The 14,613-nt window shown below is 45.3% G+C and overlaps 1 long non-coding RNA gene across 1 annotated transcript; it reads left to right on the forward strand.

The window, feature by feature from the left end:
* The first annotated feature begins 5,798 nt into the window (after positions 1–5,798).
* On the forward strand, positions 5,799–12,776 carry LOC111589306 (uncharacterized). The gene is made up of 3 exons (XR_004849418.1): positions 5,799–5,994; positions 11,132–11,947; positions 12,039–12,776. It is a non-coding gene; the product is annotated as an uncharacterized lncRNA (long non-coding RNA).
* The last annotated feature ends 1,837 nt before the right edge of the window (positions 12,777–14,613 follow it).

Here is a 14,613-nt window from a genome sequence, read left to right on the forward strand (position 1 = left end):
ATCTCCCGACATCACTTCGAGTTGTTAGACTCTAATGAAGCACCGGGCTTTGATACCAATTGAAAGTCGCCTAGAGGGGGTGAATAGGCGTAATCTGAAATTTACAACTTTAGAAACACACTACAAGTCGGGGTTAGCGTTAGAGTTAAATTCAAGTCAAAAAGAGAGGGAAAACTAATCAACCAAGAAATAAGGCGAGTGAACACGGTGATTTGTTTTACCAAGGTTTGGTTCCAAAGAACCTAGTCCCCATTGAGGAGGTCACAAAGACAGGGTCTATTTCAACCCTTTCCCTCTCTCAAACGGTCACTTAGACTGAGTGAGCCTTCTTCCTTAATCTCACGGGTCACTAAGACCCCGCAAGGACCACCACACACTTGGTGTCTCTTGCCTCGCTTACAAAGCACTTGAGAATAAGAGTGGGAAAAGAAGAAAGGCAATCCAAGCGACAAGAACTCAAATGAACACAAAAATCTCTCTCTCACGAGCCACTAAGTGTTTGGAGTGAATTTGGGACTCGGAGAGGATTTGATCTTTTGTATTGTATCTTGGAGTGAATTCTAGAGCTCTTGTATTGAATGTGATATTCAGAAAACTTGGATGCTTGAAGTTGTGGTGGTTGGGGAGTATTTATAGCCCTCAACCACCAAGGTAGCCGTTGGGGAGGCTGCTGGCGATGGGCACACCGGACAGTCCGGTGCGCCACCGGACAGACATTGTTTAGTGTCTGGTGCGCCACCATGTCACCCAACCGTTAGGGTTCTGGAGCAGTTGACCGTTGGCGCCTTTGTCTTCTTGTGGCACCGGACAGTCTGGTGGTGCACCGGACAGTCCGGTGCCCCTCTGACTCGCTGCTCCGACTTCTGCCGCGCACTGTGCTGCACTGTTCCCGCTGTCAGAGTCGACCGTTGCGCGCTGGATAGTCGTTGCCCACTAGCGCACTGGACAGTCCGGTGAATTATAGCAGAGCGCGCCTACGTTTTCCAGATAGTGGCTGGTTGGCCCCTGTTCGGACCTGGTGCACCGGACAGTCTGGTGCGCCAGTCCACAACACACTCAAGTTCATTTTGCTCCTTTTGAATTGGGTCCTAACTTGAATATTTTATTGGTTTGTGTTGAACCTTATGTACCTGTAATACATGAGTTCTAAAGCAAACTAGTTAGTCCATATGTTTATGTTGGACATTCAACCACCAAAATTAGTTGTAGGAAAAGGTTAACCCTATTTCCCTTTCAGAAGGCCCCGAACAGAAGCGTCGGTAATACCCCGCGAGTCCTAAGAAACTCCGGATTTCAGTAATCGATTCAGGTATCTTCCATCCCACTATTTCTTTTACTTTGGCTCTAGATGTACTATGATTCCTCCATTGTAGATAATATGCGCAAGAAAAGATATTTCATCCAACTAGAACTCGCATTTACTGAATTTTACATAGAGTCGGTTATCCCTCAACTTCTGCAACACTAGCCTTAGGTGTTCCTCATGTTCATTGTCATCCTTGGAATAGATCGGAATGTCGTCGATGAATACCATAACAAACTTATCAATATAATCCATGAACACCTTATTCATTAGATTCATGAAGCAGGCTGGTGCATTGGTCAAGTCGACCGACATTACCGTGAACTTGTAGAATCCATATCAGGTAGAGAAGGTCGTTTTGGGAATATCAGAAGGCCTAATCTTCATCTGATGATAATCGAATCTCAGGTAAATTTTGGTAAAAGACTCTAGCACCTCTCATCTAGTCAAACAGATACTCAATTCTAGGTAAGGTGTATTTATTTTTTATGGTTGCATCATTGATTGACCGATAATCAACACACATCCTCTGGGAACCATCCTTCTTTTGCACGAATTGGACACGGGCTCCCAAGGCGAGGAACTATGACGAATAAATCCTATATCCTGTAACTCTTTAAACTGTTTCGTAAGTTCTTTTAATTCTTCTACGAACATTCTATATGGTCTTTTGGAAATAGGGGTTGTGCCAGGTTTAAGGTCTATAATGAACTCCACATCTCAATCTGGTGGTATACCGGGTAACTCTTTCGGAAAGACATCTGGGTAGTCTCTAATTACACGGATATGATCACCCACCAATTTGTATTTTAGCTGATAGATAGCAGGTTTAGTGGATGGGGATAGGGTGAATGCGGCCTGTCCGTCTAGGTTAGTGAGCTCGACGGTTTCTCTAGCACAATGTATAACCACATTGCCCTGTTTCAACCATGTCATACCAAGGATCAAATCTATGCTACTTTCCTCCAGTACTATGGGTATGGCCCAATTTTGTTTCCAAAATCATTATGTTCAGTTTGTGGCATACAAAATTTGCTTCAATAGGTCCTTAGGTGTGATAACTACCATGGTTTACACATATTTAGGAGGGGTAGATCATGCGAACTAACATAATGAGCAGAGATAAATGGATGTAAAGCTCCCAAGTCAAATAGTATAGATGCTGGTATGGAATTGATGAAGAACATACCAATGACATTGTCGGAGCCATCAGTTGTAGCATCAGCGCTGATCTGATTAATCTGGCTGAGAGTAAAGTTCTGCTGGCCATAGTTTCCGGATGGAGCCTGACCCTTGGTAGATTGGTTTGACCAGTTAGGGTTATTGCCACGAGCTGGAGTGGTGTTGGCATTCCTCTTAGGGTAAGCGTTGCCGTAGTGTCCAACCTCACCACACTTGAAGCATGAATTTTCTGTAGTGATATTAAGGACAGTAGGTCTCACCGGGGTGCCAGCTGTGACAACCTGACGAGGGTGTGGTGTCTGAGGCGTGGCCTATGGTGACTGCTAAACAGGGTGTTGGTATGATTGTTGCACTCCTCCTAAATGAGCTGGGGTACCCAGAGGTTGAGTATAACGAGGACGACTGATGTAGCCTCCCTGTCCCTGAGTGATAGTCTTTCTCTTCATCTCGCTTAGCTAAACAGGTATGTGTTCAAGGGCTATGGTCTTGTCTAGCAGTTTCTGGAAAGATGGGAATGAGTGAGACATCATCTCATATTGGAGTGGCCCGATGAGTCCCTACAAGAACAATTCTTGCTTCTTTTCATCTTCATCGACCTCCTCAGGAGCATATCTAGATAACTGGATGAATTTGTCTCTGTACTCACTTACTGACATCCCTCCCTGCCTGAGTGAGAGAAACTTCTTCTTCTTGATCTTCATTAAACCAGCAGGAATATGGTAGTTTCTGAAATTGGTTGAGAATTCTGCCTAAGTGATGGTGTCAATGGCAGCATATGCTGCGCAGTAAGCATCCCACCAATCCACAGCGAGGCCAGTGAGGCGACCCAATGCGTATAGTACCTTCTCCCTATCAGTGTATTGGGCAATGTTAAGCACCTTCTCCACGAACTTCAGCTAGTCATCATCTTGCAGCGGATCTAGGGAGCTAGAAAAGGTGGGTGGTCTATGGCTCATGAACTCGCGATGTTTGTCTCTAGGTGGTGGTTGGTGTGGGTGTTGCAGGTTATTGTTGAGCTGGGCTTGCATGTTGGCCATGGTATTGGACATCTATTGCAGTAGCTGGATTTGGGCAGCAAAAAATTCTTCCAACCCAGCAGGCGGAGGGTTTTGGGGGATTCATCTTCAGTTCTAAATTAACTACTGCCCTTCTTCGCAGAATGTGTGTAGGTTGATCGACACCTCCTCCTGTCCTGGTATTGACCATCTGAGTTAGATACATAAGGTAAGATATATTTGCAGATAAGACAGATGATTAAGTATAGGACACCTGACTTTTAGGATGAGATCTTTTGGGTCACAATAGCTCAGTAGATGAGAGTGACACCTACCTATCATTACTACACTACCTCTATGTTGGTACATGCTAGAATTAACCCAATATACTAGGTTCTATTGTGGATATAACCCCGCAAATATTTCACTCAATCAAAGAACCAAATCAAACATGTATCATAAGAACAAGCATTCAAGCACATATATGCCTACAAAAATAGTTTTTCCCTTCGGGTTGGGTCTCCTATCTCTTAAAGAATCATAGGTTCAGGATTCCAAGGTATGAAATCCTTTTTGTCTTTTAGAAAATATGGGAGTAGCTAGAGTAAAACAGCAAAAGGTGAGGCAGGATCAAGGAAAGTATAGAAAGAATCAAAGTAAAAAAGGTAAGTAGGTAAGGGTTTGTCCAGTTTTATCTAGGTTACGTCCTACAGTCAACAATCCTCAGATACCACTTCTGTCACACCTGGATTTAAGGGCAAACCCGGATGTGTCTCATATGTGCGCCAAATAAAGATCCACACATACAATGACTCAATGTATAGAGACGAATGTCATAATCTTTATTACTTAACGAAAATGTCTTACAAAATAGCTAATAATAAATAAATTGAACTAAGATAATTATCTCCTCGGTGCCAATAGTTGACTAGGAGACGACGTCTAGATCGCATCGAACTCATCGTAATATTCCTCCTCCGATAGCACCTATTCTTCTCCTAGTGTGATTATAGCAAGAGTGAGCTCCCATACGATCATCGCACGACAAGTGTGGGGAATAATGTGCATGAGCTCACTTACGGTGGGGGCACATGTGTAGTGTAAGGCTTATCAATAAATAATGGTTAAGACTGAGAATGTGTGGCACCCAAGTGTTTATCTTGTGTTGAGGCGGGAGATTTGGACCTCAGCACGGATCCTTAGTGGAAATAATAATTTCTCAATCGTGTCTATCTCCGATTATCAAGATTATTCATGAAAGTTTCACCGAATTCGGAGTTATCCGATCTCGAGAAATGCCAAAATTAGAGCTTGTTAGAACTATTATTTCTTAGAACAAATACAAATTCGAAAGTCAATCTCGTCTAAACTCATTTATTCGAACTCTCGACAATTGTTATCTGATCTGTTTCTGAATCCTATTTCTCGACTAATCGATCCTTGCCTGAAAATTTTATTCGAATCTGTATTCTAAAACGGAATCTCTAATGTGTTGACCTCAAATTAATTCTTATCCAAAGTGACTTGATATCTCTGTATCCGATACAAATTTGAAACCAACATTTGCAATGCTCTTAAATGTTACGACTCGCCTTTTTCGATCACAAATCTGAAAGGTATCTCGTTCGTCAGACGCTGATTCTCTTCATTCTCCGCACGGGCAAATCCCACGGGAGATTTTTCTGCCTTTGAATAGTTTTCTTAGCCTAAAAGGAAACTCCCTTCTCCTCTAATCAACCCTTTGCTTCTATTCTAAGCAAACTCCTTTGCTTCTCACCTAAGCAATTAGTCATCCTCTCCTTTTAAAATCCCACAAGTATAGATGGCCAATAAGCACGAGACCCACGAGCTCGGCACGAAGCCCGTTGTTTGGGCCCGGTCCGAGCCGATTCTATACGAGTCCGGCCCGGCCCGGCATGGCCCGGTTCTATGCGGGCCCGGCCCGGCCCGGCATGAATAAGCGGGTCAGGCTCGGACAGGAAACTAGGCACGGTGGGCTAGCCTGGCATGGTCCATTTACTACTAAGCCCGTTAAGCCCGCTTTTTTACACTAAAACGTGCTTACCGGCCCGCTAAGCCCGCTTTTCGACCTGCTTTTTTCGTGCTAAACGGACCGGCCCGTTCAGGCCCGCTGCGGGCCGGGCTCGGACAGAAAATCAAGCCCGCGGGCTTAGACGCCCTGGTCCGGTTTTCTAACCGTGCCTGACGGGTCGGGCTTCACCGTGCCCGAACCGGGCCAGGCGGCCCGTTTGGCCATCTCTTCCCACAAGCCACCTCCCCCAACTAACCATCTCTCACGCATTTCTCTTTCTCCCCCCACGTCATCTCCTCTCCTCTCTGTCCAAAAACGCAAAACAGCAAGGAGGGGACTTCTCCTTCCGAGCGCAGGTGGAGCAGCCCCCTTCTCCTCCACGTCGGCCATCCATGACGCCCAAGCTCTCTGCGCCCTCTTCCCCATGGCGTGTTGCAGCAGGCGATCAGGACTCCCTCCTCCCCTCCACTCGGTTAGAGCGGGTGAGCCCAAGTAAATAACATGTGTGCTGAAATTTCAGATTCTTACATTTTCTTCTAAAATTCATAACTCGAGTTTGGTAGCTTCGAAATTAGTAAGACTTGTTTTGTTAGCTTTCGTATGAAGTGTTCTACCTATTAGATTTATAATATAGCATGTTTTAGTGCAAGTTTTCTACTGTAGAAATTCATGTTGAAAAGTGGTTTCAAAATCAAATTAACTTGCTTCTCTCTATATTTTGAGTTTTAGGTGCTCAAATAGAATGAGGCTTGTTTTGTTAGTTAGATGATGTCATACTCTAGCACATAAAAATATGAAACCCATATGTTGTTTGTTGTTTTCTTGGTGTATTAGTTAAATCTTGTTAAATAGAAAAAAGATGATTGTTTTGCTTGTTATTTTTGGATCTTTAGCTCTAGTACTCTAAATGCTTGAAATTATTATGGTATACTCTAGGTATGATGATTGGTGACTGGTAAAAAATTCGTGATTTATGGTGCATGTATCATGGAGTTAGTGATTTAACTTGTTTGATGCATATTAAGTAGTTTTAAATGGTTTATAAATAGTATACGGATGTAAAAATGGAAAATGTTGTTCTAGTGTCTTTATACGATGTTGTAGTGGCCTAATAAAAGTTAACATGGCTATGCATTCACAAAAAATATTTAGTTTTAGATTTAACTTGTCGTCATATGCCTTATTGCATTAACAATTTATCATTTTTGTAATAATTAATATATAAAACCTGATAATGTAAAATTTGTACATTTGTCATGACTTGTTATTACCTATACTTTATGAAAATCACAGCCCCAAATTAGATAGCCTCATATGGTGCTAAACTAATACTCATTCTAAAATAATACCTACTCTATTAAGAACATAATGTGGGCATCTCGTGCTACTATGACTTCACCCTTTACGCTGCCACTCTGGGCCCGCCCCACGCGCCCCGCCTCGGCGCCGTGCCCTGTGGGCCCCACATCCAACACCCGCGCAGTGCTCTTCCATGTGGACCTGTAGCGCTCACGCAGCTACTACGATTGCCCGACCCCGCCCGTGTAGCTACCACACTGCGCAAAAAATAGTGCAGAGCGAGCACTCGAACCCACGCCCCCTGCTCCAGAAATTTGGAGCCACCAGACCACACATACCTTATTGTTTAGAAATAAACAATATTATATTTGAATAAATATCTCAATACTTATCTATATGATATATAACAACCGTAGCAGAGCATGGGCAACTGGCTAGTATATAATTATAAGAAGAGTTAGTGAAAAATGAGGAGTGGGCAAATCATGCATGTCCCTTGCAATATTTGAGTGGTGCCTTAATATAAGTTAGAGATTTTATGGTTACGTCATGATAGTTTAGAGCAAAGTAATCCGTGGTGCTTCATCATAATTTTGTGTAGTAGGTATTGATTTTGAGTTTCGGATGTTGCGAAAAATGTTTTAGTGCATGTATAGGCATTAATGAATGGTGTGTGATGAAGTATAGGTTGTGGTATAAAATATTTTTACTAGCAGGGTTTCCATATTTGTACTGGCAAGTGAGGCCTTCCATGATTAAAAATATTTTTTGGTACTATTTTTAAAACCGATTTATATTTCTTTAAAAAAGAATTTGTATTTGCGGTTTTCTTAACTATTTTCATTCACAGTTGTCTTAAATGAACCACCGGCGAAAATCAATTCCCACTTTCCAGTTAACTGCCTATGGACAAAACCGCTGGGGTTCTAAAAAATGACAGTAAAAATAAGTTACGAACCGAGTCTGTAGAGAGCTTTTTTTTTTGTACTAGTGGAACCAAAAGGAGACGTTTTCTATTACAATGCACTACGATTCGGCCCACGTAGCACACACAACTATACGGTAACCGAGCGCTTATCGCGGCCCACTAAAAAAGACACACGGGACCGGGCCCATCTTGCCCACGGTGTCCGGAGCTCGGCGTGAGCGACGGACGCAGTTTGAGTGTCTGTCGTCGTCGGGGCACCACCACATCATTGAGTTAAACATGAAAATCTAAGACGAAAATTATTTCAAGCCATATGAAAACCGCATTGAGTTTAACATGAAAACCACCAAACTAATAAATCGTAAAGTACTCTGAACTTGGTCGTTTAGAGAGGCAAAACGGGGCCTTTTTTTTCAATGACGAAACGATTCGGCCCACCCACGTAGCACGCAACCATGTCGTAAACCGCGCGCTTATTGTGGCCCGCTGGAAAAGACACAAGGGACCGGGCCCGGCCCATGGTGTCCGGAGCTCGGCGTGAGCGCGTGACTGATGGACGCGATTTGAGTGAGTGCCGGCCTGTCGTCGGGGCACCACGTCCACATGGCCGGACTGATGACCGACCGTCGTCGTCACCGCTGATGGAGCAGGCGTCCCTCGCGTTTCGCTTCGTTCCAACGTACTACGTTACTCCAGACCCAGGAACAACGGCCGCGGTCTCCTACGTTTCTGCCGGCCGGCCTCACGCGCCAGCCATGCAGGTTCTTCGTTTCTAGTAGCACTAGCTAGTCAAAAGCCCACTGCTGACACGAGACGACACGAGAAGCCGGCCGGCCTTGTTTCACGCGTCCACGCACCGACGATGATGGCCCCCTGCTGACGCGCCGATCCCTAGACGCGCGCGCGCGCGATTATACATGGATCGGCGTGAGCGAGAGAGGCCGGGCTTCTTCGTTCACCGGCCGGCTCCTCCTCCGGATCGACGGAGTCCGGACAGATTATCATCAATCAACACGACAATCCTAGTAGTAGTACAGGTACTAAACACCAAACAGATATCGTGACTGCATGCTGCGAAGAACGCGTATGTTAGTGTAGCTAGCTCGAGCATCACTGCATCAGAATAATAATCTGTTTTCTGATCTGCCTTTTTTTCCCTCGTATTTTCGACAAGATCTGTAGCTAGCTAGCTTAAACTGCTGTTCTCGGCCGCTAGCCGATTTCGGCATAATTATTAATCAATGGCATCGATCCCCAAGTTGGGCCTTGTTGGTTGCGTGGACGTAGCAGTTCCCCTCTGGAGACAGGGAGACCTTTAATTTTGCTGAATTCTGTTTGGGTTGGATCCCGAGGCGAGGATTGCCGTTGAGACCGGCAAGCGCGGCGTCCCCGTGCGGATGCAGATGCACTCGCGTCCCAGTCACAGGGCAGGGCACAGCGTGCCGCCGCCGCCGGCTCCGCCCACGCGCGCGTGGTAGTCACGGCACATAGTACGCGCTTCTGAATTGAAACAGCAGGATGATCGTAAAGCGGCGGGACACTTAACTCACATGCGTTCGCAAGGACGCAGGCAGTGCATGCGGCCCTAGCTGGAAACGCGACGCTCAACCAGACTACAGTGCCTTTGTGCTCTTCATCCATCCAGCCACTATACACACGCTCACACATCTTCTTCTTCGTCCAGCTACTATACGAGTGCGCGCACACCCACGCAGGTACATGGACCGTCCGGCCACACGGATCCATGTATTCAGCGTAGTATGCGTCACAGCTTTTCCTTCTCGTGGCGGTACAGACAGACAGACTACAGACAAGACAATCAAGCTAGCCTGAGGTAGCACACGCATGAAGAGGACAGGATGACATTAGCTATGCGACATGTACTAGGCTAGCCATTTTATTTTATGTGACACGAAAGTAAACTTTAGTCAGTGAACCAAATACATCCCAATATTGTATATAGCCATGAAGCCTGTCCCTTCAATTTGACAATTGCATGTTCTATTTTTTTCCCTTTTTTTGAGAGAGAGTCAATAATATATAGGGTATCTATCTTAAACAGCTGGTCAGCTGCTGTGTGTGTCTGGTACTGGTAGACGGTAGTACTGCTGCTACTTTCTGTCTTGACGGGTCTGGCCGATTGTGTAATTCTGCACGCAGTAAAATATTCTCCCTGCAATTAATTCTGCGCGCGCCCCCAGCACCAGCAGCGAGATCTTCTGGGGGATCCGAGCCTTGATTTCGTAAAGCCTGCGCGCATGACAGAGCGAGGACTAGGAGTACCCTGGTACTACTGTACGTAGGACTGGGTATCCATCGGGCAGCCGTGTCCTAGACTGCCAATATACGCCTGTTGCCTGCTACTCTGGAATTATACGGCCTGACAAAATACCAAGCAGTCGTAGTGTCGTACGCGAATGCATGACAAGGTCATCATCAAGCCCAGCCGGCTATGTGACAGCACTATTTCGAGGTACAAAACCGTAGATACCACTTGCACATAAAAGCTATAGTGGCTGTCCCACACCTATTTGCACTAGCATTTTCAGTGATGTCAGTGCTATGAGACAATGGAAATCGGTATTTTTATTGTTGGTTGTTTTGGAACCAAACCGCCAGTGAAAACATCATATCCACTAGTGGTTGGTCAAGACAACCACCACTACAAATAGAATTCACGGTTTGCTTAATAAAACCACCGGTGGAAATACACTATCTACTGGCGGTTTTCTTTATTTGACTGTCAGTTGAAGTTTTCCCGCTTTTTTATAAATTTTCAAACAAAACTGAATTTACACACACATTATATAAATATATATAGTATATAGTATATGTATTTAGAGTCATGTGCTCTGCTTAACTATAGAAAGCCCCGACCACCCGTCCGGTTGACCAGGCGCACCATCCGGTCCACCCACTATAATGTTTACGCTCATGTACCATCGTATAAAACCAACCGCTCTACATGGCCTTCCGCGATGGCTCAGACTAGGTTTTCAGTGGCGGCGGTTGTGCGACACGAGTGAGTGCGGCGAAGCCAGCTCGACCGCGGCGAACAAGCATCCCCATAGACGAGATCCATGGCGGATCGCCTCCCCGTCATCGTTCCAAAGGTGCCTTCCCTTTGTTTCCCTCATTTTCTTCCCTCCCTAACCTTACCTCCTTTCCCCACACGAACCCTCACCCGCCTCCTCTTCATCCTCAAATCCCAGCTCCTGGACCATGCCTCCTGCCCACCCGCACGCTCTTTCCCTCTAATCCATGTTGTCCTCCGTGATGGGGGCTGCGACTGATAGGGCCATTCGCAGGTAGGCCTTCACGCTGACAAACACTGCGGCGTTCAGGATCCAGCAGCTTCTCAACCTCATGTAGCTGTTTTGTGGGGGCTCCAGCAGGATTTGTGATGCCCTTTGTGACGATTCTGCGTGACTGCCTGCTCCCCCATCCCCTCCGTCGTGGACACCGCCGAGACGCCTGCGAGCCGACTGCACGCTGGAACCCGCGACGAGCCGGCGTTCGAGGAACTGCTGTCGGTGATGTTATATATTACCACATGCTGAGATATTTCTGCAAGTTCTATGAAATGGTAATAAGATATTTCTGCAAATTGTTATATATGTTTTATCTCCACAAACATTTTTTAGATTTGATATCATTTTTAACCTTTAGATTCTAAGAATGTGCTCAGTTTGCATTACATGCACACAATAGTTCAAGAAAAAATAGCAAGAAAGAGATAAATGTCCTAGAAGAAAATAGATGAATTAATAGGGCAGTTATAACCTTTTGTAAAAGAAGTTTTGGTCCCTGGATTCATTGTAATAACGACTAACATTATTTTAGCCTCACAATTTTCTTTAATGGTCTAGCTTTGTAATTGATAACACATTTTTTGGTTGAACTATCATAAATTGATGACAGTATAATCGATGCAGCCATTATATAGTTTTCTTTGTTGCGATTATGCTGCTCATTAATTAAAGAACACTATCTGTCAATCTGTATAGTTTGCATTACATAAATTCATTTTATGCCCAGATTCTGGAAGCAAACCTTCTCGTAACTCAAATGTTACATAAACTATAATTCTGCTTTCCTGCATCTCATATTTACATATCAGCGTAACTCAAATGTTTACCTTCACTGTTATGAGATACATTCACTATTATGACTGCATCGATGGATCTGTCAAGGCATACATACAACCAGTACGTACAAATTTATCATGTCGTTTTATATTTTGCCATAAGGCAGCATATGGTACTAATGTGTAGCTAACAAATTTTTCTTGGCTTGCAGGACAACACGAGGGATCTACGGTCTCTTGCACTGTATTACATCACATTCCATCGCAAGAACAAAACCATCCTGCTCCTTGCAGACATCTTTTCACGGATGTAGTCTAGTTTAGATATGTTAGGTATTATGTCTACAATATTTCATAAACTTTATCAGGAGTTATGTGCATATATTATGGTAATGACGGTAGAACAATCATGCTAATTATCCACACCCACCAGCAGGTATGGTGGCATGTTATGTTGGCATTGCATATGTTTTTTTAATTACGATCTAGTAATGTTTTTCTAAGTTTATTTGTTTGTGTAGAGGGAGGTATTATCTAGTGGATGGTGGTTATTCAATTTGCGAAGCTTACTTGCCACCATATCGGAGTCAAAGATATCACTTAGAAGATTTTCATTGAAGACGAGCAGAAACTGTGGAAGAAAAGTTCAATTTCCACCACTCAAGTCTGTGAAATATAGTTACTATGGAAGTGTAAACTGTGGAAGAGACTTTTGGACTTCTCAAATTAAGGTGGCATGTGCTACGAGGACTCCTAATGTACGAAATAAGCAGACATGTGAAGATTGTAATTGCTTGTTTTGCTTTGCACAACTATTTGTTGGACCGAGGCCACATAGGAGGATCAGAGAGTAGTTCACATGGCCAAGCTGATTACTGAAAGGGAATTAGGGTTACACCTAGTTCCTATATAATTTTGGTGATTGAATTGTCCAACACAAATCTTTGGACTAACTAGTTTGCCCAAGTATATAGAATATGCAGGTGTAAAAGGTTCACACTAAAAAGACCAAGTTTTGGATTCAACAAAGGAGCAAAGGGGCAACCGAAGGCACCCCTGGTCTGGCGCACCGGACTGTCCGGTGCGCCACCGGACATGTCCGGTGCACCAGGGGACTCAGACTCAAACTCGTCACCTTCGGGAATTTCCAGAGGCGACTCCGCTATAATTCACCGGACTGTCCGGTGTACACCGGACAGTGTCCGGTGCGCCAAAGGTGGTCGGCCTCAGGAACTCGCCAGCTTCGGGAAACTCCAACGGCTAGTCCGCTATAATTCACCGGACTGTCCGGTGTGCACCGGACTGTCCGGTGCGACTCCGGAGCAACGGTCTTCTCCGCGCCAACGGCTCTCTGCCGCGCATTTAATGCGCGCTCTGCGCGCGCAGATGGCAGGCACGCCCACTCCGGCACACCGGACAAGGAACAGTAGATGTCCGGTGTGCACCGGACACCCAGGCGGGCCCACAAGTCAGAAGCTTCAACGGCTAGAATCCAACGGCAGTGATGACGTGGCAGGGGCACCGGACTGTCCGGTGTGCACCGGACTGTCCGGTGCGCCATCGAACAGACAGGGTTCCCAACGGCCACATTTGGTGGTTGGGGCTATAAATACCCCAACCACCACACCATTCATTGCATCCAAGTTTTCCACTTCTCAACCACTTACAAGAGCTAGGCATTCAATTCTAGACACACCCAAAGAGATCAAATCCTCTCCAATTCCATTCAAACCCTAAGTGACTAGTGAGAGTGATTTGCTTGTGTTCTTTCGAGCTCTTGCGCTTGGATTGCTTTCTTCTTTCTTGATCCTTTCTTTGCAACCAAACTCACTTGTAATTGAGGCAAGAGACACCAATCTTGTGGTGGTCCTTGCGGGAACTTTGTGTTCCAAGTGATTGAGAAAAGAAAGCTCACTCGGTCCGAGGGACCGTTTGAGAGAGGGAAGGGTTGAAAGAGACCCGGCCTTTGTGGCCTCCTCAACGGGGAGTAGGTTTGCAAGAACCGAACCTCGGTAAAACAAATCTCCGTGTCTCACTTACTTATTCGCTTGGGATTTGTTTTGCGCCCTCTCTCACGGACTCATTTCTTCATTACTAACGCTAACCCGGCTTGTAGTTGTGTTTATATTTGTAAATTTCAGTTTCGCCCTATTCACCCCCCCTCTAGGCGACTATCAATTGGTATCAAAGCCCGGTGCTTCATTAGAGCCTAACCGCTCGAAGTGATGTCGGGAGATCACGCCAAGAAGGAGATGGAGACCGGCGAAAAGCCCACTACAAGCAACGGGAGCACTTCATCAAAAGAGTCCCGCACCAAGAGGAAGGAGAAGAAGAAGGACTCCTCCAAACGGAAGGAGAAAAAGTCTTCCTCTTCTCACCACAAAGAGAAGAAGGAAAAATCTTCCTCCCACAAGCCGCATCGGAAAGGCGACAAGCACAAGAGGATGAGGAAAGTGGTCTACTACGAGACCGATACTTCATCAACATCGATCTCCGACTCCGATGCGCCCTCCGTCACTTCTAAGCGCCAAGAGCGCAAGAAGTATAGTAAGATTCCCCTACATTACGCTCGCATTTCCAAACATACACCTTTACTTTCCGTCCCATTAGGCAAACCACCAACTTTTGATGGTGAAGATTACGCTAGGTGGAGCGATTTAATGCGATTTCATCTAACCTCGCTCCACAAAAGCATATGGGATGTTGTTGAATTTGGTGCATAGGTACCGTCAGTAGGGGATGAGGACTATGATGAGGATGAGGTGGCCCAAATCGAGCACTTCAACT

This window comes from Zea mays, chromosome 5 (genome assembly GCF_902167145.1).
Source record: "Zea mays cultivar B73 chromosome 5, Zm-B73-REFERENCE-NAM-5.0, whole genome shotgun sequence".
Taxonomy (NCBI): domain Eukaryota; kingdom Viridiplantae; phylum Streptophyta; class Magnoliopsida; order Poales; family Poaceae; genus Zea; species Zea mays.